The sequence below is a fragment of the Diadema antillarum genome, unplaced genomic scaffold (assembly GCF_040938485.1).
Source record: "Diadema antillarum isolate AM-2024a unplaced genomic scaffold, OU_Dant_1.0 seq00000152_RagTag, whole genome shotgun sequence".
Lineage (NCBI taxonomy): Eukaryota > Metazoa > Echinodermata > Echinoidea > Diadematoida > Diadematidae > Diadema > Diadema antillarum.
Genome location: NW_027271225.1, coordinates 140,710 through 168,351, shown reverse-complemented (window position 1 = coordinate 168,351; position 27,642 = coordinate 140,710). Strand labels below are relative to the sequence as shown.

At 37.2% G+C, this 27,642-nt stretch overlaps 2 protein-coding genes across 9 annotated transcripts in view; both read left to right on the top strand.

Moving 5' to 3' along the window:
- LOC139727805 (protein 4.1-like) overlaps positions 1-27,642 on the top strand; it is a 154,677-nt gene that overhangs the window by 3,065 nt on the left and 123,970 nt on the right. For all 8 annotated transcript variants that reach the window (XM_071638779.1, XM_071638777.1, XM_071638780.1 and 5 more), the window contains exon 2: positions 20,744-20,832. The gene's annotated coding sequence lies outside the window, so the exon portion shown is untranslated. The remainder of the gene's footprint in view (positions 1-20,743; positions 20,833-27,642) is intronic.
- LOC139727794 (venom phosphodiesterase 2-like) overlaps positions 1-27,642 on the top strand; it is a 95,207-nt gene that overhangs the window by 41,527 nt on the left and 26,038 nt on the right. The window lies entirely within an intron of this gene.

The window sequence follows — 27,642 nt, the reverse complement described above, 5'->3', positions numbered from 1 at the left end:
GATGAAACAAAATTCTCTGACAGTGTTTTTGTCACACTTGTCAAAGTGTCTGCATTTACCTAAACTGAATATTGTTTGTTGTCATTACGTTAATGGTGCTCTAAAATTTCCAGGTTTTATACTATTTCTTTCAAAGTAAAGACTCTCTTTTTAAATCTTGTTGTTGTACTTGTACATCATAGTTCAGATTTTTATGCTGTACACAGAAATATCAATTTGTAGAATTTAACAGATTTTCACAATGACACAAATTAGCAAGGGGAAAAAGATGAGACTGCAAAATTGCCATCCCTGACAAGATGGCAAGATGCAAAGCACTAACACAAAAAGAAATGACTGGGACTGTCTCATGAGAAGTAAGGCACAGAAAGTTTGGGGCGATCAATGTAGGAAGTGCTAAGAAGCTGTATTTTATTCATATTTTGTATTTATGCTTCTTCTATACGATACAAGAAACTCTAGGAATGCTTGCAGCTGGCAGTGAGTTTAATAGCGTAAAGCTTGGTGTAAATAAGGGGTACGGAGAGACATAAATCTAGCATCCCCCAGCCCCTGTGTCTGACCATTTATCTTATCCCAGCATAATCAATCAGTGAAATATGGTTTGTCTTTTGTGGTTGGTAGTACAAGTATAAGAGAAAAACAGGCAGATGTAAGGAGGAGCAAAAGATGAATTAGATAGAGTACATAATGGCTAGAAATCAAAGTAAGCTGGACTGAAAGAATGTCTATGAAAGAGGAAACGAGAATGACAAAAAAATAGACTTCTAGGTGGTTTTTATGTTATTTGTTTTTGCTAGTTGAATGTGTAGGCCTATATAGTACATGGGCAAATAAGAACAAAGCTTGATTTGATTGTTCATTGAGCTTTGAGAAAAAAACATGTTAACAAAAGAGGAGATGAAATAGGAAAGGAATAGCCTAGAGGTATTTTAGCAACAAAAAACAACACCAAAAACATGACTGAAGACAGGGAGGTGACTCACCTCCCTGCTGAAGAATAGACAGGTGCACACAGACAAAATAGCTAAAGATTTTGATCATGATCCAAATACCAAGAGCTTTTTGCAGCCGTTCAAACAAGAAATACCTCACTAATTGCAGATTGGGATATATTGTCAACCAACTTGGCATGCGTGTGAAATTATGACCCTTGCCCTTGTGTTTGTGTGTGTATCTGTGTGTGTTTTGAATGATTGGATGGAAAATACTGAGTGTAGATCAGTTACTCTCTAGATACCATTTGGCACACCGTGCTATGGTGCAAATTATCGTAATGCTATTACATTTTTGTGATAATTCCAAAATAATCACAAGATTTCTTGTGAATTGGAGTGTGATGCCGATCAACTTATCTTGTGCAATTTTTTATACATTGAATTACCACCTTAAATACCAATTCTTTTATTCCTTTTTTTGGGAGGTGTTTCGTGAGGTATTTGCATTCACATTACAAAGTACCTTGATGGTATTTCACTAAAGTGTGAATGGCCCTTGCAAGGGAGAGAAGGAGAGAGAGGGGAGGGAGTGGGGCGCTCACAAAGCGCACACACCCCACATAAGTGAATGGAAGACTGGGATAATTTATGTAAAGTTCTGAAGAAGGAATTTCATCTGGAAAGCTTCAGTGGAAGATGACTGCTGTGAAGGCTGACAGCTGGTCATACAAGTGGGCTTCCCTAATTGGAGCCAGGCGATGCTTTCCAGCAATGATATACACCATGGCCTTGCCTCATGGCACTCTATGCAGCATGCTTCCTTCAACGGCATACTGTAAAACGAGGAATGTTCACATGCATTTTCATTTCGCGAGAGCCAAAAATCGTGAAATTAAAGTTCCTGTATGCACTATATGCATTTATTGTTTGAGGCACTCGTGACAATTTCATGCTGCAAAACAGGTCGTCAGCTCCAATTCGTGAAAATTTCATGCCACGAAAATATCATGTTTTACAGTAATATTCAAATGGAGCAAAGTGAAGAAATAATTAAAATTATATACTTCGTGAAGATGTTCTCCAAATATGTGTGTGTGTGTGATGCGTCATCAAGAAAGCCTTATAATGTCAAAGAAATAGGCCTTTGTATATATATACATTTTTTTTTTTCAGATATGAATTTGTTAGATTCTGAGCTTCAAATTGATATACTCTTAATTCTTTTTATTCCTTGTGATGAATTAGGGCAAATCATATGAATGAGCTGCAATCCAAGCTCATAAAATCTTTAGCTGGAATGATCTTTTCTCAGTCTGCAGATAAATTTAATTCATTTTGCAAGCTCTACATAATTGCATCTCCTATTTTTCTTCATATTTTCTATTGACATGCAAATTAGGTTGTTACTTTCGTGCATTTCTTATTTCTTTTGTATATCATGTTTTCACCTTTCCTATATAAATGCATAACCTATGCTTTTGATAAATGTCCTCCTTGCTTCATTTTTGTCAGTATTATCCATTGCTGTCTTTGTAAACCATCTGTCCATTTCAATCTCCTCACTTCTCTTCATCCTAGTTCCATAGCGATACTTTCATCCTCCAAGCATACTCTAGTTGCCATACCATCTCCTTGATGCACTAACCCCATGGTAGCAAGTGATGATCCTCATCCATATGACCCCGTGTTCAGGATGAAAAGTTCGTTCTGCCACCGCTAAGGCCTTCATGATGTATGTTATGAGTTGTGTATGCTGTCATCTCCTCCACAGACTGGTGGATGAATGCGACACACACACCACAGCTCTCCTCAATATGTGGAGCTTTCATTTGCTGTGGAATGTGTGTGTTGAATATCACTTGTATTCCTGTGACACATGGAAGCAGCCTCAGACTGCACAGTACATGTGCAGCTCATGGGGTGTGGAGCGCAGAAAAGTACATTACATTTGTGGTTGATGCAATATATGTATGTTCAATTACATCAGGGCTTCCCATCTACAGTGGATTTAAATGCCTGGCATAGCACACTAGTATTGCAAACTGTATATCATTTACGATATTGAGCACAGACTTGTGGTCTACTGATGAACAGTATAGTTGTATTTGTCAGACATTCAGCAGATTGTAATACTTATGTGTCTAGATGTACATGTATGTAGCTTTAGGAATCATTTTAAACATTGATGATATTACATTCATTTTTTTTTTCTTTGGGGGGAGGGGACATTTTTGTATAATTGGATGTAGAACAATATAACCATATGCTACATGTATAGGGTCTATCTTTCTCATATGATATCAGACATTTTCCCCACAAGACTGCCTTATCTTATAGGCCTATCTGAATCTCTATCACTAGATATCTTAACAGTTTCCAAGGTATACTTTGTACACATGTATTCATATTCATTCACTTGAGCAATCAAACAGACTTATGCAATCTTGTAATTGAAGTAAAAGTTGAAAAAGTCATTATCAATATCATAATAATGTGCCCTATACATGACTAGACTGTTCCAACAATTTGCTAAGCCGCATCAATGATTTGCATGAATATAGACATATTGAACAATTGAAGATGGTTGCTAAGCCTGTTTTCATTTGTATTCATCCTTCACCACCTTATACACAATGCAGTAATACTCTGCCCTATTTTCCTTCCAGCCATGGTTTAACCAAATCTGATGTAGCAACTTGACATGAGAAAATCATATTGTAACAAATTGCAAAACTAAAAGTTTTTTGAAGATATGCTTGTGTAAATATGAATTTTGAAAGGCACTATCAACCTTTGAATTATATGCAATTAACATAGAATTATAAATACAATGGCTATTAATTGATAATTTGTGTTCAACTGAGGAAAACTACCACATCTCATGTCAATTGTGACTTGGATTTTGTACAGAAAAATGTTGTGGTCATCTAATAACTCAAGACTAAATGTACTTTCATCGAAAAAGGGTGCCTGGAAAAAAAGAAAGAAAGAAGTGATATGCCACAATACTGTTCTTTTCTGAACAGATCATATTCTGTCAGCTTTATGCTTTCCCACAATTCATTTCTTTCTTAAAATTTAAATCATCACTTCGTCTGTTTCAAATAAAAAGGTTGTTGACAAATTTTATTTTTTATTTGGACAGTTTTTATGGTGAACTGCAGATGCAGCACTTTAAAAGACTGAATTTCCCTTCTGTGGTAAAGCAACTTTCCATTTTTAAGATAATATAAGCTGTTTATAATACAAGAGTGTTTGAGGTTTTGACCTTTCAAGCAATGCAGTTGCAAATTGCTGCTCACTCACTGTACACAAGGTTTTTTTTTTCTGTTTGTACTGATCCAGTGTATGCCTCAGTCAATCAAAACAAATGTCATGCACTTTGTTTGGCTTGAAATAATCAGTATGTCCATTTTGCCACCTTATTTGTTGCTTAATCTTTAAAAAGTCAAATTGTCTGTTTCATGTGGTATTCAACTCTTCATTCATTAGAGACAATATATATCACCAGGATTGTGGCATCTATGCCGATCTTTGTTATTTTCTTTGTTTAATTCAAACGAAAAAAAGATGGCTGCCGCTCTGAAAGCCCAAACCAGAAGTAAAGAAATTGATGATCTGTCCAATGTAATGTGATGCCCAAGAAGGGGACATTTTAATTGGGCATATATTTACGTTTACCTTTTGTATCAATTCTTTACATGGCATGAACCTCACAAGGTTGTATACATGTGTGAGTGTACTTTCCTCAAAAGCACAAATTGTGTTCTGCATATTGATTTATTGCCATTCTACCACAACCAACCACTTTACATGTCATGATTTTATTTTGCCTTTAACACATTTATGCAATCATGATTCACATTACAACAACATTATGTATTTTAGCCCTGCAGGACTATTTTGTTGAATTTTGAATTGAAATCTGAAGCCCAAGCTTAAGTACCATAGAGCTTAGAAATAACAAAAGGGAAGATTAAGAACCATTTTGACAGTATGTGTGTCATAAATCACAGGATGAGGGAAATAAAGAAATTATGTCATTGAAATTCAGAAGTATGCACCTCTTGACTCCTCAGTCTTCTGAGAATAAATAAGTGAAGACCAAACCAAAATACGGCTTAAAAGAACGCCTGCTGTAGAAGTGCATTGTAAGCATATTAATCGTATGCCACACCTTTCTTGGGAGGCTCTCAATAGATGCGTGGGCGCTGGAGGGAAGGGCTGGCCAATTAATTCAGCCAGATGAGTGCCTGGTGGACGGCAGTCCATGACTCACGGATGATTCATGGCGCTTTAGCATGCTACTGAGATTGGGGCAGGTCTGGAGCCAAACATCATCACCATAAACTTGACAGACCTCTTGGTATGTGAGACAAAGTTCATTCATGAAATGAAGCACATTCCATTCTTTTCTCTCAGTAAAAAGATTTACATTGAACCTTCACACCAAGTTACTTTTTAGTGACAAACACAATCCTAAGGCTTGTCAGCTTTTTGTTGTGTCTTATGTAAAAGTGAGTTCCTAATACTTCTTCGTATTGCTCTATACTCCATGAGTCAGCCGCTCATATCAAATTCAATTGTTTTGATCCACTCTTCAATCATGTCATACTGCCCTGGAGTTTTTCCTCTCTCTCTCTCTCTCTCTTGGTTTATAGGGCATCATGTTCTTTTAGAATCTGTCTCTCTCTTTCTTTCAATTTTCTATTCTTTTTCTCTTTATCTCTGTCAGCCCCTGGTCCATCATGTCTTCTTTTTATTTTCCTATCTCATTCTTGCTTCATTTTTCTTTGTCTCTCTCTTTGTTCTTCTTTTATACATGTCTTATTCATTTGTTTTTGTTTTCAAAATTGCTATCTGGTTTGTAGTCATATAGTTGTGTTTCTAGCCATGTTTAGAATGCTGGGCAAGCCAGATGCTAAAGTAACTCTTTGTCAATTACAAACTTAGATGATGATGGTGAAGTTGATGATGATAAACAACATTTATAGCACCATTTCTCTGTGGAACATTCAAAGGTGCCTTGCTCCCACAATTTGTCACAAAATTATAATTGGCACAGTTGCTGGAAAAAATAGGTCTTTATTTAAGATTTGAAGGTATCAAGGTTGTTACAATCCCAAAACAAAGTGCAAACTTCAATCAATAGACCATATAGCATAGACTGGGTTGCAAACTATCAATCAAACACCTAGCTCTTTATAGTACATATTCATGCAAGAGTACTATACTCTCTAAAAAAAATCGAGTGAAAATATTCACTCTTAAAAGAGTGAATACAAAAAAGAGTGAATTTCGAGTGAAATTGGAGTGAATTTTGAGTGAAAATGTCCATTTTCACTCATTTTGGAGTGACGTCAGGGATCACTCCAAAATCTTCGAGTGATCCCTGACGTCACTCCAAAATGAGTGAAAATGAGCATTTTCACTCAAAATTCACTCTATTTTCGCTCGAAATTCACTCTTTTTTGTATTCACTCCTTTTAGAGTGAAAATTTTCACTCGATTTTTTTTAGAGAGTAGAACCAGAAATTTTTGTCAGCATGAAACTTTCATAAATTTCGCAAGGAACCAAGGTTCGCAAAAGTAGAATGCATGCGAAAGGTTTTGTCAACACAATGAATTGAATGCCAGTGATTATTTGCAAAAGTTTCATGCCACGAAAGTTTCTGGTTTTAGAGTTTATCATTTACATGTACATGCACACGTCACACACAATATATCCAAAGAAGACAGGGCCTGTTGGAAGAAATGAGTGAAGGCCAAATCATGCTCCACCTCACTAAATACGTTGTAGACATCAAACTGCTGAGATGAGAAAGGCCACAGGAGTGAACAAATCTTTGATTGGGAAACACCTCTGGTCAATGATAGGCTTTAACCCGTGCAAGCCATGAAAAACATTATTACAGTAAATGTGATTCTAGTTTACTCTCAAGTGAATAGAACCACCTCGATTGACATCAGTTCTGTTTCTGAAAGCACAAAGAAATAATTCCTTATGCTGATGGACAGTGCCCTCTGTATTTGTACATGTATCTATTCTATTCTTTTCCTTGTTTCATATTTTTTCCTCCCCACCTGTGTCTCTTCCAAGTCTGAAATGACAAATTAAGTTGAGTAAATAGCAACCATGCTATCGAATTGTGGAGCAGGGAGGGCGATTTTTCTGTTGCCAGTTGGTATTTGTTGCCCATTACATCAGAATTATCCTGATCCACTCCTTGCTCTACTCTTTTCCCTGTACACTGTCAAATCTATTTTTCCTTTCAATCTCTGCCGTCTGTGCTGATGTGTAACCCTTTGTCTGATCTTCAGGTAAGTGCACTTTGCTACTAAAGTGAGGGCGTGTTGTCCCTAAACCCTTGAGGGTATAATAGCTGTCATATGGAAGCTGTTATAGGAAATTTTGTACATGATATCAAGGCTTTCTCCAGGTTAAAGTGAATAAAACTGTGTTGTAAAGATCTTGCAGCTTTTGAACATCATTATGCAACACTGATATGCAGGTGGATATAGGCATATAGTGGTATCCTGTGAAATAGCATGGCTTGAGAAATACAAAATCCTTGCTAGAGAATTGATCTCACTTCTATGTTGCCCTGTAAATGTAATGATTTACAGGGCACTTTTTGTGAAGCTCACCAACCTTGACAGGCCTGTGTAGAAAATTTTTCTGCAAATCACCCTTTCCGAGCAAACCTACAGTCAAACTTTACCGTTTGATGCCATTGACCTGCAGCCCTCATCTTACAAAAATGTTCTGCTGCCCCTGTTTCAGTTCATGTGCAAGAGGAATTGGCAGAGCTGCCCTAAAACATGGCTCGACACTAACGGTGGCCCGGTGGCCTGGGGCCACCAAAAACGCACGTAGGGCCACCAAAATTTCAGGAATTAAGAAGTTGGTAGCCTGATAGGGCCACCAAAAAAGGTCGGATGTTTGCCTTTTGGCCACCAAAAATAAAAGTTAGTGTGGAGCCCTGCCTAAAACATGGAGCTGCACCAGCTATTTGAGCATGATATTCATCTTGTGTCAGCTTTAAGACGTGCCAAGTTATCGTATTATATCCATAATATTGTATCGTGGCTATTCAATATTATTGATATGAGGTTATTCACTCCAAATTATTATATTTCATATGACATGGATATACAACGCATTGGTATGAGACCATTCAGTTGTAAAGTCCCAGTATACATTAATCGTATGAGTCTATCCCTTGCACTGTAAGTGCACTGAGTGGGCTTTGCGAATTATGTTCATACTTGGCAGTGCATTCATCTGGTAGTTTGCGCTAATCCTAGCGAGTGCTGTGAATAAGCCCCACTAGCCCCAGCCATATACTCATACGACATGCGGATATTAGACCATATTGTCAGGATCAAATGTCTTATGGATGGGTACTTACGAATAAATGTTGTATATTGCAACCATGCTCAAACCATCATTTTATAGACATAATCTGTAAGATGTATCAATATATGAGTATTCAGTTGCATAAAAACAGCCTACAGATGTATATATATCCATATTTCATATATCCTCTTTCAGATACATAAAAACATATATCCATATGTCTTATATCCTATCTAGTCTGATAGGGGGCTTGCATGGCAATAAAGTGTTGTTTAATCTCCTACACAGTTCAGATTCAGATGTTGGAATATCATATGAATAATATCAGTTACATTCCCATTCTCAAAAGGAAATACTGCAATATACATGTATATCTAAAATATATGAGTGTCCTGTTCATACTGCAAGAAAAGAAGAAGATAAAGTTTGGAACATTGTCAGTTTTAGGGAACTTGAAACACTTGGCATTTTGCTACATACAGCAATGTCAGTGCAGCAAACGTTCATAGCTATACATTTTGTGAGGAGTGGGGGAGTTAGCTATACACGAAGGAGAAATCACTTGATAGATAGATATATTGCAGTTTCTCTGTTGAGGGCTTTCTCATTGCATAATGTCACAGCAAACTTCACATTTAGTCAGAAAAATTACACTCTGATCTGCAATTTTTGTGGTGTTGTTTCTGGTAGCTTTTATCCCAGTTGCCTAGCAACTGACACCAAAATGGTGCATTGTTTCTTAGGCCGTGATTTCTCACTGATAGTGTGAATGACCCTCCTTATTTGTTACAGTCCTTATATTTAGCATCAGACAGAGATGTATGGATTGACTTCATCATCTGCAGACTTGCCAATACCATAGAGCCAGGGGAGGCATGACTGCTAGCCCTTTTAAGCCAAACACCAATGTGTGCTCTCTGGGCCTGTTTAGGGACTCACATTCAATGCTAAGGGACCGGAAACCCTCCCCAAGCCTGTCTTGACCTAGTTGTTAATCCATTGGCCTAGTTTTGAGCACATTAGCACATTGTGGCTGCATAAGTAGGATAGCAGTCTGCTAGTCTGGCAAACCAGGCTTTTGAATGAGTGTTGAATACTTATCTACAAGCATTTGAAATGTGAAATTGACAAATTGAATCACTTCAGGGGCTCACTCAAGACACATTTTTCACCAGGCATTCAATTGCTAACTCTCTTCGAGGAGTCTGCACCTTTGAATGTTTCTATAACAGATTATGATGCTATACAAATGCTGTGGATCATCATCATCATCATCATTGGCACTATATCTTAAAAACACAAAGAAGGGAAAAATATTGCATTATTTTGCAATTCAAGAATTTTTCTGAATTATGTTATTGCCAGTATCTTTTTGTTATTATTCTGTGGTTTAAACTGCTGTCATTAAGATTTAAAAATGGATCTTCATTGTTCAAAATTGATTTGATCTTTAAACCACCGTCATTTAAGATTTAAAAATGGATCTTCATTGTTGAAAATTGATTTGGTCTTTGTCCATGGTAATGCTTTTCATTTACTTTAAGTAGTAGTAGTACTTTCTTTACCTACTGCCATTTCCTATGTCTGTATAAAGAGGGTGATAAATACATCACCTGTATTATGAATATGTCATTCCCCTCGCAGATATCTCTGTAAGGTAAGACATTTGCCCATTTCGTGACATTCATTTTCACTGACAGTACGCAAATACAGTAAGACATTTACATTTATGCACAAGTTCAATACAACATTGTAATAGAGGAAAATGTGTGAACAGAAATTGAAATTTTATTGTTAGAAATGGAGGGGGCTGCTGAAAAGCAAGGGCTTGCAATTGCAGTCTCCTCATAAAACAGTAACCAATTACTGAATGAACAAAACTACATTGCAGATTGCCGACAGAAAATAAAAATCAAATCTGAATAAAAAAAACACCATGATTATGGAACTTTAAAAAATATTTCTATGTAATAGAGACAGAGATGGTGGCTATGAAGGAAATAGATGTTTGTTAGTGTGTGATGTGCACATAGAACTTGGAAAGTGCAATTCATGTGTCATGTGTATGGGATAGTGCATAGTAACATGCTTTGTCTAACATCTGTGGGTTGAGAGAGAACTATAAAAGAAAGAGATCAATTATAAAGGCGGATTTTAAACTGATGGTGCCACAAGCAGGACTTGATATTACTAATGCAACCTTTCATACTATTTGTAAGTTGTAATTTGTCTGAGTGGTATGTACAAGCACTTTGGAACCCATAATTAAATGTCAATATTTGATAGAGCTGTCTGCACAAACTTGTTCTATTGATTGCAATTCCCTGGCTATATATGCTTTATTCCATGCAAAGCAGGCTGTTTGATATCTTTCTGAACTGCAGACAGTGTATTAGTGCATGTTTACAACAATGTGAAGTAGATCATTGTGGGCCAAGTCCATGCACAGAAGCTCTGTAGAAATTAATTTCACAAGTGTTAAGAATTTACATGTGCAAATAAGCTTCTACATATTCCCTGAGAAAATCCTTTACCTTGAGATTTTATGGAATAGTAATGATTTAGCTGTGATGATGTGTACTATGCCAGTTGCTGTAAATTACAACCAAAAAATCTTTTGAAGTTAAATATCTTTTTTTTTTCAGTTCTGATGGGAAAGAGCTGATATCATCAACACTTTAAAGTGCATATATTAATTTGATTGTTAATGATATCACATGTACCATTTTGTGAAAACATATTCTGAAACAATAATACTTCTTAGGGCTCTTTCTTGTTTCTGTTTAAATGTGATGTTTGTAATGTGTTCTGTTCCTGAGATTTAACTCGATAAAAGGGAATGCAAACATGAAATATTGTTTTGTCCAAACACTTCATGACAATTCATTCATGGGCTCAGCCTCGGCCTACAGATGCCTGCCTTATCCTAGTCTGAGTTAACAGTACAGTCAACCTCGGATACCTCGAATTCGTCGGGACTGAAGAAAATGGTTCGACGTACGCGAATTTCGAGGTACGCGTACGTCGAATTTTCTTCGACTTATCCGATGTTTATCGATGTTCGACGTTTATCGATGTTCAACATGGTGTCTGTTATAGTGCCTACTGATTGTTTGCATGCTTGTCAATTGGAATTGAATCAACTTTTATATCAATGAATTGAGTGAAAATCGGAAATGAAATCAAAATTTCAGAAATAAAGATTTTGGTGGCCCGATCGCGCCACACACACACACACACACACAAAGTTCGATGTTTGCCTTTACTTTTGAAAATGAACAGCGGTAACAATCGGCTCCGTAAGATGCTAAAATAAATGTCAGAGGTTTGCGTTTAATTGTGGAAATGAATTACGGTAATATTCGACTCGGTATGATACTAAAATAAATGTCAGATGTTTGCTCATACTTTTGGAAATAAATAACGATAAGACTCAGCTCCGTATGGTGCTAAAACTAATGTCATATATTTGATTTTGCGAAATGAATAAGGCTAACATTCGGCTCCGGAAGACGCTGAAGTAAATGTCGAATTTTTGCTATGACGTTCGGAAATGAAAAACAGTAACATTAAACTCCGTACGATGGTTAAATAGATGTCGGATGTTTCCTTATACTTTTGAAAGGAAATAGCAATAGCATTCGGCTCCGGAAGATGCTAAAATAGATGTCAGACGATCGTTTTTATGTTCGGAAGTGAATAGCAGTAATATTCTGCTCCATCGTGTCCATACGGCGATGCTAAAATAACTGTCTGATGTTTGCTTTTAAATTTCGAAATGAATAACAGTAACATTCAGCTGCGTTTAATGGTAAAATTAATGTTTGATGTTTGCTCTGACGTTCGGAAAAGAGTAACAATAATATTCAACTCCTTACGATGATAAAATAAATGCTGGATGTTTGCTTTTACGTTCGAAAGTAAATTGCAATAACATTTAGCTCCGGAAGATGCTAAAATAAATGTTGAATGTTTGCTTTGATGTTCTGAAATGAATAACAATAATATTCAACTCCGTACGCTGATAAAATAAATGCCGGATGTGTGCTTTTACTTTCGAAAGTAAATGTCAATAAAATTCAGCTCCGGAAGACGCTAAAATACATGTCGAATGATCGCTTTTACGTTTGGCATGTTTGGAAGTGAATAGCAGTAACATTCTGCCCCATACGATGATATAAATATTGGATATTTGCTATGGTACATTTCGAAATAAATATCAGTAACATTCAGCTATACGTTTGATGGTCCAAAATGTCTGATGTCTGCCTTGACGTTCAAAAATGAAAAACAGTAACATTCGGCGCCGTGCGATGATAAAATAATTGTCAGATGATTCATTTCACTTTCGGAAGTGGACAGTAGTAACATTCGGCTCCGTTCGATAATGAAATAAATGTCGGATGTTTGAAATGAATAACGGTAATATTCTGCTCCGTACGATGCAAAAATAAATAACAGATTGTTGCTTTAGCATTTGGAAATGATTAATGGTATTAATCCGCTCAGTTAGATGCTAAAACAAATAGCGGATATTTGCTTTCACGTTTGGAAATGGATTAGGACAGCATTCAGCTCCGTAAGACTCTAAAATGAATGTCGGTTGTTTGCTTTTACATTTAAAAATGAATAACGGTAACTTTCGGCTTTTTACAATGCTAAAACAAATGTCGGATGCTAACAAATGTCAGCAAATGCTCCCATTTTCTCATTTCAAACGTATGTTTTGACCTCCTAAATATATAGGCATCAACTTTTATAATAATCTCTACGCCTATTTGTCAAATCTTAAAACACAGAGTGAGATGATTGAATTTTCTATTCATTTGTTTTAGACATGGGCATCTGTATCACTTCAATGATTTTTCTATGTTTAGTAGGACCGATTTAGTTTTTCTAATGTTTTTCCTGATTTTTTTTTTTTTTGTGTCACCAGATTTTACTTTCGACCACCAGAAAATAAAAATCAATGATATTGGTGGCCCGATAAAAGTTAGTGCGGAGCCCTGTGTATTCTATTCTTCATTGTGATCGGCGTATACTTCCAGATTTTGATAATCGCATTGCTGAAAAAAAAAAGTTTCAGCGCTTGCGTTCTCGGGGAAGAATAAATGAAACAAACTTCGTGAAAGGCAAAAAAAAACAAGTTTTAAAAAAAGGCACTATGCCGGAGATTGATGTTTTGACAGTGGAGCGTGATTAATGGCAAAGATATAACTGTCAACGTAAGCAGGTGCGCCACGACGGTTGAGAAATCTACGCGCACGGTATGGGTATATCTCGATCAAAAATCAGAACACAGTGGTTAGAGAAAAGCAGATGATGGGGCAGCGCGTAGTGCTATCGTAAGCACTCCATTGGCACGGGTGCTATGTGCATACCATGTACGTGTGTTGGTAGGTGTTGGGGATTTTTCTTGTCAGCTGTGTATCGGGTATTTCTTAATTGGTCGCGCGATTGTTCTGGTCTCAGAATATTTACAATCGAGGGTAAAAACATTTGTGACATGTCTTCGCTGTCCACGCGCGCTTAATCGGAGATGCTGAGTGATGTTTGCAATTTCGATTCGAGCAACATGCTGGGGAAAAACAATAAGTTAATTAAGATCGGGACAGTAGATTTCCCTTCGAGGTAACCGAACTTCGAGTTATCTTTTTTGAGCTACGCGACTTTTAATACACGGAAGCTCCATAGGAACAATCGGGACTTTCATTTTGCCCCCGAGGTAAGTGATATTCGGCTTATCCGACGTCGAGGTATCCGAGTTTGACTGTATGTACATTTAGCTTCAGATCATTCATGCCATACGTGATGGCACTACTCTGTATTCTCCATGTATGTACCAGGGGTGGATCCAGGAATTCTGTAAAGGGGGCTTTACAAAATTAAAGGGGGGGGGGGGGGTGCATGCTCCCCCATTTTCTCTTTTTATTTCTTTTGTTTTAACCCCCCCCCCCCAAAAAAAAAAAAAAAAAAAAAAAAAAAAGGGGGGGGGGGGTGCCCGGTGTGCCCCCGCATGGATCCGCCACTGTGCACCATTGTTTGTTCGTAATAAGTCCAAACATACAGATTGTCTGCCTGGCAAGTGCTCTTTTTTGAAAAAATCTTTGAGTAGGAAAGTGGATACCTACGCCAAGCAATATAATCTTATGGATGGCAACACTGCTTGTTTTGGTTGCAGTTTGTGCCTAATCAAAATAAAACTCTATCTAGTCATGAAGGAATTTCAGATCCGTATACATGCTTTCATTTCTTCCTCAGCAAGCCAAATGATAGGTTAGCGTGAAAGATTTTAGAATCACTCAGATGTGTGAGTCATACACTCAAGTACAGTATCGCAATGTAGTAAAACACTAGGTAGAATTTTTTTTTTTTCAGTTATGGGATGAGTACATTTTTCTTCAAAACTGTTGCCTTCTTTACTAACTTATGAGCGTAACAACAAATCATTGATGTCATACTCTCATGTACCTGAGGTACTGATTCTATGAGAGAATTAAAAGCCATTGATCACTGGAGTAACTACATGCTATCTATGTTCAAGTTTTTAAATTTTGAACAAAGAATAAATGACTTGCTTTGTGCAAAAAGTCAAATAATATGTAGGAACATGAACAGGGATTCTTATAAAATCCTGTCGTATCTGTAGACTGGTAGGAAAGTATTTGTTCAGACTCTTGATACTGACCAAAATATGAAACAAAATACAGAACAAGAATGCAAAAAGAAGAAGCTGCGTCCCTGTCTTACCAGTAGCCTTTATGCAAGGCTTATTTCGTCATGAAATGGCTGTGACTCTGTGTAATACAAGTATAGAGTTTATGGATTTTGTGACAATGATTTAAAGGTTGAGAAATACTTGTTATTTAAGACTTTTTTCCCCAGTGTCTTCCTTTGAGAGGGTAAGTGCTTTTATTCAGTTTTTTTTTTTTTTCAACCATGATACTGCCACATGCAGTCATGCCGATTGTAAGTGATAAATTGATAACTGAATTTAGACTAAGGGTGGATGAAACTCCTGAGAATTGGGGAGAGCGGGCGAAGACTTGCCATCCCTCTTGTAAATCACAGTCATATTTTACCAATATGAGAAGGGACGTGAAACAAGGAGGGAGATGTTGTTTGCTCTGTAAGGAAAGGCGTTGTGATAACATGCTCTGGTGTGGAGTTTGGATCTGTTTCCGTGGCTATTTTTCAGCTAGTGAAAGAGTAGGAGATTATGATACAGAGCTAAGAATCTGTTTCACATCAGAGAGACAACACCCATCTGATGCCATGTATGGCCTACGTCTCACCATGGACCTACAGTAGGTCCATGGTCTCATTGAGATGATCCAGCTTGTGCCCTATAGACTTTAATTCAGATCTTTACAGGGTAGAAAGGTGAAAGGTTTTTATCAGCATAATGCTTGATATAGGATGTCTTCATCAATGATGGTGATGATAATAATATAGTAGTGATGATGATGATGATGATGATGATGATGATAATAATAATAATAATAATAATGATAATAATAATAATAATAATGATAATAATAATAATAATAATAATACTAATACTAATAATAATAATAATAATAATAATAATAATAATAATAATATTAATAATAATAATAATAATAACAATAAGGATAAAATGATAGTAAAAGAAATAACATGAAAATTATTACAATATTATTTTCCTAAATTTAAATACCTTATGGTTCTTACAGCATGGGACAATGACAATATATTCATTGCACACAAGAGTACTTTCCTCATCATGGAAATGAAATTGATAAGAATACTTATCACCTGTGAGGAAAATAAGCCATTTGAATACAATTTTACAAATAAATACATTTAAGAAATATTTTCATATATGTTTTTCTCCCCTGTCTTGGGAAGTGCTTCACAAATGCATGGATGACTGTTGTTCTCCCCCACCGGTTTGGCAAAGGGCAAAATTTGTTTTGCTTCAGTCACAGGGTGTGTTAACTGCTCAAAGCCCAACATTGAAAGTGGTTAAAATGGTGTGAGAAATAGGTCATGAAAATATAAAGTCACCTTCTGTTACACATTGAATTTAAATTGGCATTTCTGACTCCCAGGGTTGCCACCTTGTTAAAAATTGCATAGCTTGTGGTTTCAGACATTCAATGAATAAAGAAAACAGCTGGAGATGTCTGGACCACTGAAGCGTGCTTGCTTCTCACTCTGGAGTTCGCTCTCCCATTTCACATAAAATATTTAAACTGGTCCACAAGGGCCTATAGTCTTTGATAAGAGGTAGTATGTCAGTGGGCTTCTCTATGTATATTAGGAAGTGGATTATCTATGTGGATTTTTTCCCCCTAAACATAAGAAGTTCGTTTTGTGACAAAGAAACCATGTTATCATGAAGTGCAGCAGTGAGAAATATGCCGTCCGCTCATTTTATTATATATTTGAGAGAAATTTAATCAAAGGATGTCTTGTATATGGGCATCTAGTGAGGCTGGTGACAGATCTCATTTGACCATGATGATGTCTAGACTGAAATGATGATGAGATTGGAAGAAAGACTAGGTAACTAGGTGTGGCTGGATGAAGGTCTGTGTGAGTAAAATGTGTTTCCAATATGTTACTCCAGCTCTGCCCTTATAAATGAGAGTTAGAATGTGAACAGGGCCCAAATTGAGTATGAACATGACTGATGACTCATCCCACAGCCCAGCTCCATAATGTCTAGTGTGATTACCTCCCCCCCCCCAATTCGGCCTCACATTTCTTTTACTGTCTCTCTTTGTCTCACTGTCAACTGTTCCATTTCTATGTGCTTAATAATCACATTTTAATGTAGCTGATATGTTCCTGGAGCCTTAATCTGCTCAGGGTCACGGCAAATGAAAAACATGTCCTTCTGTTTCAAATTCCACCAGCACATAATCTTTGTCATTGCTTTTGTTTGTTTTTTTCTTTTCCATGCAGGCTGTGCACGAAACTGCATTTTTTATTGTCAATTTGGATTCTATGTCAAACAGATTTTACTTTGTAATGTTTCCTTTGCAAATGATTGAAGAGCCTGAACTAAATGTTGTATATTTTTCAGAAGAAAACTTAGTGATTTTTGACATTGGAAGCTTACATACAGCAAGGAGGCAATTGTGAATACAAACATGGTGAAACATGCTGCATACACAGCACCATGCTGTGCGAAACAGAAAATCATCATGATTCCAGTCTTGGCTACGTTTCTTGACTTGGCCTTACCCTGTTATTCAACATATTTGAATGACCAAGAAGCTGATATTAGAAATAAAGTGTCTACTTCAGTTGGTGTTTGTCTTATACCAAGAAAGGGATTAGTAACACTCTGCCTGTATTGTATTTGTATTCATGTCAAATTTTTGATATAGCCAGTGAGTACTATATGTAATGTGCTGAAAGTCAGATTTGGTGAACAGGCAGTCTAATACATTTTCACGTTTTTGCAAGCCATCCCAATTATCTTCAAAGTTTCATGGATCTCTCATGGCCTATGGTATTACTCAGTGCCCCCTTATTCTATCACAATAGTAAGAATGATTCCTTTAATTACGTAAAAATGAATTTGATGGCACCTCCCAGTGCTGCAATAATGGTTTAGGACTTCTAGTTCATGGTCTCTTTTTACATTTGAAGAGTTGGGTCTCAAAATTGGGTAAATACCATTTTCAAACATTTTAAACTACCAAAGTCCATCATCAGACAGAACAAAATAATACTTTCCAGTGATACCTCACTTGTGACATATAACAAGATGTATTCTTGAAGTTATGATTAAGAATATCCCATATTTTCTTATCATTTTCACCTTTTTGGCACATTTAATTGCAAATATCTCAACTTGACAAGGATTGAGTTGGCTCATTTTGTGCTCCAACTCTTCATTTGTTTAGGTGGCTTGGTTCTACATGCCATAATTATTATGTATGCTGCTCTCAGAGAACTAGGTTGGGGGAAAGTGGCTTGTGATTTATCAATTGCCTGTTTATGACATCGGAAGCAGGGTACCTCTCTCCGATCACATGATGACATGGCATATTGCCTCTTTGTCTCCCTGAATTTTATTACTTTATAAATTTTCATTGCTTTTCTCTAACTTTAAAGTTACTTTTTGTTCTTTGGTACCACTCCAAAGTGTTTGCAAATTTGTTGAATATTTCAAAATATGCACCTAGTTTGAAGTATACACCATGTGTTTGTTGTCTGCTATAACTGTGCAAAGACATTGTTACAGGACAGTACGTCCTGGTACAGTGTGTACATGCATATGCTTTGGAGCATATATAAATGAGCCTAGACAGAAAAGGCTAAATAAGAATAAAGTTTGTGCCAGATCTGATGCATTCTCTGCAAAGACACACTTAGTGCATAAACTGGGACTTCTTGTGATAGGATCATGTGAATGAATTGTATTCTAAAGGTCTCCTTTGAAGAGTTTAAGAAAATGGCTTTGAAAAAGGAATTATAGTAAATATTCTGATGTTCTGATCTGAAATCAATTAGTAATCATTCCTATGGGCTGTAACTATCTGAGGGAACCCTCTAAAGAACTACCAATGTTTATCTGAAAACAGCACAATGGCCTAAAAAAATCACGTTTGAATTTCACTTTAAACATCTAAAGGGCTTTTTACACTTGTGTTTCTTAACCCCGGACTTTCTCTGACCCAGGACTATCGTTAGTCCCGTACCAATTTTTTAAGCTTTTTACACTCGCCAATTAGTCCCATACTATCTCTTGTCCGGGGCTAAGGAGAAAACTGACCTTTTTACACTCGTATTTCTTAGCCCCGGACTTTCCAAACCACATGAATATTCCTAATTACGCTGTGTACTGTACACGTACACGCACGCACCGGCAGCACTTGATTACCTCGTTTCTGATTGGTCAGTGAGGGTCGCACTTCGTCTCCGTCGCTTAGCCCAGGATTATTTTTTCGTTCTGTTTACACTCACTTGCTTGGCACCGCAATTGCGGTGCTAGCACCGCAATTGCGGTGCTAACCCCTGCTATTTTGCAGGGCCAGATAGTACCGTACTATCGGTGGGGCTAGCCCACTTTGGCAAAAACGAGTGTAAACAGAAAGTGGGCTAAGGATAGTCCCGTACCAACGGTGGGGCTAAGGCCCCCCCTTAGCCCCACCGTTGGTCCGGGGCTAAGCAAAAATTTACAAGTGTAAAAAGCCCTTAATAAACTGGAACTTGCAGTAAATATATTTGTCTTCAAAATGTCAAAAATGTCATAGGATTTTTTCTACCCATATTAGGTGGCATTTTTTAGTTAACCTTTTAACCCCTTCTATGCCAACGAGTCAAATGTGCACAACAATCACACGATAACCTGTTAAGGACGAGTCCCGAGTATACTCGGCAGGTGTCTATGGGAAATGCGTGTTGTAGCAAAATCTGTCCATCCTCAGTATGCAGAGAGTTAAACACTCGGAGGGCGAAAGGTTCCTTGTAATATCAGCCCCTACTCACATTGCAGGAAGTATGAATTTCATCCTGGATTTTTATAGACAAATTGATATTAATGTATCTATATATTGGCATTAATGTGTCAATTATGTATGATTTAGCAGAGTTGAGTAAAGCAAGAATGACATGAACTGGGCAAGTAACACACAAATTGTCACACACTACTCCCCATGTGCATAAATGTAGTCATGAGCAGTTTTCAACAGGGTAAGTATTGAATGGATCAGGGATGAAAGGGTTAATTTAAATTCCTGGCAGTGACCTTTTTAAAGTGTTTTATATACATGGCTATATTTATAGATCTTGTGACATGCCAAAGTGGATCCCCCTCTCTTGAAAACTTATTATAATGTGTTTATGTAAGTTTCTTCATCCAAGATAAACTGGGTAACATCTTAACTTTGATTTGACACAGAATCACATGTTTTTGATGTGCCATTAGGCATCATTACTCTAGAAATGAAAACAAGGTCATTGCTGTTTAAAGCCCCATAAATGTGATGGTCTCTATACAGGGTGGTCCACAACTTGAAATATGAGCATGTTGCAAGCTCAGAATCTGAGAATATTGTAGAAATTGTATGTGCGCTTCCGCACACATCACAAGCACACGGTACGCAACATTTCGCAGCTTATCTCCCTTTATGCTGCTTACATTCACTGTTCTCTCTCATGTTTTGCACACAAGTATTTACTAGTACGTACCAGGTAGTTTGATGTTTCGTATGTTTTGCACAAGTTTTTCACATGTGTGAATACATTTTATTTTGAGCTTGTTGCAAATTCTTGAGGATGTTGCACAACATGTTGCTGGCTTTTGAGGATGTTGCACAAGAGTTGAGGATGTTGCACAAGAATTTTAACAGGTTGCAGCGACATGCTGAAACCCCTCGTGGACTACCCTGTCATTATACTCTTTGATTCATAAAGATTTGATATCGTCTTTATTGTCTTTCAGTTGGGACTGCCGAGAATCTCGTCAGACATATCCACTCTAGCTGGCCTTGGCCCAAGACTTTTACATCTCTTTGTACTCAAGGCAGAAAGGTAAGATACTGAGGTTACTCACAGCTCTGCTTTGAGCCCTTTCTCAATTAGACAGCTTCATAAGCGGATCCAGAGGGGGGCGTCCCGGGTGCACGTCCCCCTATTTTTTTCAAACAAAAGAAATAAAAAGGAAAAATGAAAAGGGGCGCGGGTGCCCCCCTTTAATTTCTGAAGAAACCATCTTTGTCAGCCGATTGTAGTGGCAGCAGAAAATTGCACTGGAGCTTTTTTTTTTGCTTGTCAGCCAATGAATGTAGGAAGTGGCACGAGGAACAGAAGAAATCAAGCGGGACTGATTTTTATGTCATGATGCGGATCGTGAGAGTTGACTTGACTTTTTTGTGTATCCACCCACACACTATTAACAGTTGTTGCACTGCATTGCAAAAATTGATGTTTAAAAACTGAACTTCCAGGTGTGTGTGAATGTGGCTTTGATTTCCATAGCAAATAAATGCATCCCAGTACACCCCGTCTTGGGGATGGGGTGTACTGAAACAAAAATAGTACCTTAACCTCTCTTGAAGGAAGTCATTAATCTCCCATGATATCACAGGGGGCTCCTGTAATCTTCCCTGTTCATCCAATTACAGCCACCTTGTCCAGGAGCTATTAGTGCAGCTCACGTTAACAAAGTGAAAGGTCGAAGAGTTCCAAAGGAGTCACAAAGCTTTGTGACAAGAAGCTTGCTTAGACCATGGAGCTATGTACGTAGCTCCATGCATAGACCTGGAAGATATGAACTACTTGAGCTCTAGCTTGAGAGATGTCTTTTTGTTTCATTAAATCTCCTGAGTTTTTTATAAGAGCTGGTCAAGTAAATTTCCTTTATATAGTATATATCCCTCCATAGAATTACAATCGGATTTTTGCTTTAATACAATGTAGAACTGTCTAAATGCTTCTTCAGGGTCTTGAAAATATAACATCTTCGCTCTACGGTATTTTGCAGAAAATCTCATACAATTTGGTTAAGCAGTCACAGAGAAATGTGGATTGTTGTAAAGCATGTCATGAGTCTGATTCTTCTAAGTTTAGCACTTGGATGCTCTTGGAACTACACATTATAATGTGTGAACACAATAGACAGAACTTGGAGGGAAGAGATTCCTGACACGCTCTACAGAATTCCTCATTTCTCTTTGACCACTGAAGCAAAATGAATGGGGTTTTCAGTTAGATGTGAGCAATGAGTTATACTTTCACACCCTGAAATTGTGTTTGGATTGACTCACTATTTTTAAAGTTATCATTGCGGAGGATGCTGTTGTATTTTTTTGTTGTTGTAAAAGCTGTCATATCATTGAATTGTGTGGGTGTCTGTACTGACTGTATAGAGTCCACCAGCCATGTGACAAAATCTTCTTCTGTGGTATAATGCGTTATGGAGAGGAGGTCATAGGTCTGTGTCCAAGCTGCTGATCCAGTCTAGGGCAACATCACTTTAATATCAATATGCTATTCAGAGTCCCCCCTTCTAGGAGGACCTCAGGAGGACCTTTCATGTGCATGAAACTTTCATGAATTTCCTGAGGAGCCAAGATTTACAGAAGTAAAAAAACACCTGAAAGTTTAACTGTCCACTTAAAGCATGGCTGTCTGCTCCAATTCACAAAAGTTTCATGCTGGGAATGATTCTGGTTTTACAGTATGATGTAATTACTTCACACAAAGGATTATCAAACTGGTCTGATATTATGCAAGGAGCTTCAAAGGAAATAAAACAGCGGGACTCTAGTCTTGCCAATGATGTTTTGGACACGCCCGTGAATTTCAATTCTCCTGACTTGGTGCTGATACTCTTTTGCTACCAGCTCAGTTTACTAGTCATGTGACTTGATCTGTAATGGGACACACCTTAATCTTTTGAGGATGCTTTGACATTGCTCGGTAACCATCTGCTAAAGGTGTCAGGTGTTGCCATGATTGAGAGGCTCTCGGACAGAAGTACAGCAACTTGATGTATTCTTGTACAAACAAGGAACTTGGAGCTATATGAAATCTGATAGGTATCATTTGCCAATAAGGAGGTTAAGGGGAAGAAACAAGACACATTAAAAGGAAATTCAAACATAGTGTTCTCATATTCACATAGTATTGTTTCGGTACCAAACAGGTATCATTTTTTGAACTCAAACTCTCTTTCTTTGATCAAGGGGGGTTAATGTTAAAGATCGCTGCCGATAGGCATGAATGTTATATATATGCGCGGCCATATTTGTTTGCAGGCTTATTCGCACTTGTAGTAGGACACAGGAGTTTGTATCTGTACAAAGCTTGCCAGGAACAATAAATAATTTACCGTCAGTTTCCATCTGCCCAAATCTAGTGTGAAGTTTGTTCGCACATCATTAGCAATTCTATTATTGCACTGATTTGCAGGCCTGTGATAATCATGGTTTTCAAATATATGGCATTGGGCAGCGAACCAAGATCAATTCAACTGAAGAATTATAATTTCTGATGAATAACCCCCTTTAATATGATATGATGCTCTTTTCATGCTCAACAATTTCCAGGTACCTTTCTGACCCCAGTTATTTTTGGCTCATTATTCTCTTCATAGTTTGTTAGCCAAGACCCATGGAGATATTAATACCCCTCTTTGAATCTCTTCTGAATTGCTTTCATCAGTCTCACGCAGGGAAAAAAAAATGAGGGGAATGACTTCATGTTGCTGCAGAATTTTGCATGAAATATTTTATTGCCTTATAGCTAATGCAATATTTTAAAGAAAAATTATGTATGGAAGAGAAATTGTGAAAGGGACCTAATCATTAAGGTCTGATGGAATTGAAAGCCAGAAAACATCAAATGAACTCACGCCATTATGCTTCTAAAGTCAACACTTAGGATCACTTCAAAGCAGATCATTATCTGATCTTGACTCTGTACTCTGGTAAGAGTTATGATTGATTTTATCAAGAGTGATACTAATTCCATCTGAATGGCCTGCCATGTTTTGAACAAACCTGCTTTTGATTGCAAACCTTTGTGATAATCAACCCTGGTTTCAGAATATCAGATCTTGATATTTCATCTCTTTGTCTCCAGCAGTATATAATTCCATTGTACAATTGTGGATTACCATTAAACTTGGTTCTTTATCCTGACCGACAGTTTGCCTCAGCAAGAATTATGCTCTCCCGAGTAAGGAAAGAACTGTGTGCAGCTTGTTTTAATTAGTTCAAGCTGGTGGAGTCCCAACATTGTAGATTTTTCCTTAAACAAACAGAGTTATTCTATTGTTCTCTCTCTACTCAACTATACTGGCTATATAGTCTTGATACAGGACTGTGTCTACTTGATATAAAATTTATACATATGCACTATGATGCATAGGCTACAATTTGTATAACACAACATATGTATTGTGTCCCATTAAAGTACACATATGGAAGCCTCATGACAAGGCATTACTATATTTCTGTTTACATGGAATTGCAATTTGTATATAATTTATGAGGTGTATCATGTTTGGAAAGTTGGTATCAGGAAAAAGCTTTCAGTACCGGGTTGGTATCGGTAACTAGCACATGTATGTGGTTCATTGTATAGGCCTACTAGCATATTCAAATTGTAACTGCATGGGTAAAAAGTACTGGTACAAGTATTATGTTTTTATGTGATTACAAGTCTTGCTGTTTAGTATGAATGCATATAGATTTAGGCAAAGAAGTTGCAGTTCACGAGAAGTTGTCTAAACTATATTGTTGATGACTGAATGCGACGTAAATGGTAGTCGGGTCATACTAGGGTGGTGGCAAGTCTCTTTCCACCTCCTTGGTCATATTGTTCTTGGGGCATTTTGTGAGGTGTTTTGTCAGATTTGTTTGTTTTTTCTGTTTTTTTTTTTGTGACAAACTGTCAATGAGCTATTGAAATCCTGCATCTGATTGGTTGAGAACATATCTATCAAACAAATTTGCCAGACAAAATGCTTCATGAAATGCCCCCAGAAATGCTGCAGAGCTTCACTTACTTACCTTAGATCTTATACCGGTTCACCTTTTTCTTGGTGACTAAAAATGTGTGGTATATAGGGTAATGTGTCACAGGTCTGGGCATTTTGTATAAACATACAATGATACTACAAAATGTAAGTTATTTCACTTCTGGAATTTGGGCCTCTCTCATTCTGTTTTCTCAAGACTCTAGCTTTTGGTAGTGGTAGGTTTGATGTCTTCTCTCTAACCATCATAAAATGAAAGAGAAACTTCAAAATTCTTCAAGCGGTTAGGTTGTCAACTACTATGCATCTACGCTCTTAGCACTTGTATACAATTCTGCAATTCCTCAAAGTACAGGTGAAAGGTGAGCTAAACCTGATCTGGTGTAACTCACCAGGCTGCTAAAGCCCATCTATATGCATGATAGTTTTAGCATAGAGTTTGGTGAGTCCCTAGTGAGATGTTATTTGGTGTATCCCCTCACACCTCAAAGAGAATGTGTGTGGTGTGTGGGATAGTAGCATATTCATGACACCAGTGAAGAATTTATGAGGTGGAGTCGAGGTGTGTGAGTGAAAGAAAGCTTGGGAATCTTGCTTAATCCTTTGTGTGCTAGGGACTTTGAACAGTGTGTACAACACTATGAGGTTTTCTGTGTCAATTGGAACTCAAAGTACACGAAGGGTTACCCATCCAGAGTACAGAGAGAATTAACTGCAAAGATATCTTGTTGTACGGTTAATATCTTGTAAAAATCCAAACAACACAACTAACTGTACAGTTATCAGCATTGACCTTCTTTCTATTATTGTAGCATTGTCATAGTTTTGGTGATCAGATATAAGTATTTGTAAACCAAGATAAGTTTTTTTTTTCTTGAAAGTGATTGGTTGCACTTATTCTCATACCTTTCTGACTCTGTAGACCAGGAAATTGACATATTATGATTTGGACAGCTACTAAAACAAAAACAAAAAATGGTTTGGCAAGGACAACCAACAGGGGATGACTACATGTAATTGCATTGGCTACATGTAGTAATTGAGACAATTTATATATATTACAAAAGAAAATAGTCATTAAGATCCTTACCAAAGTGTGTATCCTCAATATATCTCTGCATGTACACAGTGTTCTTGTCTCATCCTGCACATTAGCTGTGCATAATGATATCATCCAGTAAGTGATGACATCATCACCTTACTATCCTCCTATTGGTTTATATACAATGATGTCATCAAAATCATGTTATTGGTAGATGTTCATTTAACTACCTCTTTCTCCATAGTGAAATAGTCATCATTGATAGTTATAATGACACAACAATGCCTTGATGCACATTATACCAGTCTCCCTTCTTGATTTCTTATCAATAAAAGGAAATAAAGTGAAGATTTGAGTGCAGGTTAATGGGATCCTTGAAATGACATCATCATCTAATCTCATTTGCATATAGATAATGTTTTTGAAACTGATATCCCTTTTTTGTTGAAACATTTGAAATTCTGAAATGTCCTTTAACTTCCTTCCTTGTTTCATGTCCAATTTCAATGAAACTTCCATTAATTTGTTGGTTTGTTTGTACTGAATTCATAACAGCCAAGATGAGTACAGGGAGAGTGCCACAAGGTGTGACTAGTTTCATTTTGTGGAAAGTGTATAGAGGTTTATCATAACTCTACTCACATTACATCAAGGACAAATGCTTATATTGCATGAGTAGATTTTCTGATACACTTGTGCTTAAAAAAGCTCTTTTGTTCACATTTTTATATTAGCTGACAGTGATTTGATAAGGTTTTTGCCTGATTTTGTTTTTGAAAAGATTGTCTTTTTATGTTGTGATACAGTTACCGTACATGCTTTGACAACAGGCTAAATACTCCCTGATATAGCCAGATATAGCCCAACGTTTTAGGGTGGTTGGCAATTAATGTTGGAACACGTTCCTTAAAGAAGCCCCTTGGCAGTTCTCAAAGGTGAAATGGGAGGGGAGGGATTTCCAGCAGTGGTGGTGTAAAGAAAAGACATAAATGATGGCATTGTATTGATCACTATATTCAAAGCTCTGCTGTCAACACTGAAGGTCAGGTGGAAAAAGAAAATCCACCCTGTAGACAAATCACATATAGAATCAACATGATCAAATACTGAGAAAAAAGAAGACAATGCTCTCTCACAAAGAGAATCTGCACATGACTTTGTGTACATCAAAGTTTGTACAATGACTCATAACTCAAAGAAGACGAGTGAGTTGGGATATTTTCTCACTTTGTGATAGGGATAGCTGAGAAAAGCTCTTCAGTACAACTGCTGCACGTACAGTATCTCGTAATTGTATCAAAGGTTTACTTTATGCAGGGCTGAGCTAACTTATGAGACCAGTTAGAAATCTGTTGGGACCTATCGAGTGATAAAAGCTGCCCCACAATTAACATTTTTCTCTAAAGTAACCATCTAAGGCTGCGTTTATCACCTTTCCCCTGTTTGAAATGGCTTTCAAAAGCCATTTCCAAAGCCCTTTAGAAATGGCTTCCAAAATAGTTGCGTTTATCAGCTCATCGCGAACACGAAAACTGGCCTTGTCACTGCGCAGTTGCATTGTGCATTTTGACCCGAGGAGAAGGCATGGTTCATAACTGCAGTACAAGCCATTTCAAAACAGCTGTGCATTTTACTCACTTCAAAGGGCTTCTAGAAACAGGTTTCTGGAAAGCTGTTTCGGAAAGCACAAATTTGCGGTTTTCAAAAAGGCTTTCCAAACCCCATAATCAAAACAGCTTTGCATTTATCATCTCGTAAAAATTCCCTGAAAGCCGTTTGGAAAACCTGTTTCTGCCGAGAAAAAGAGTTGATAAAT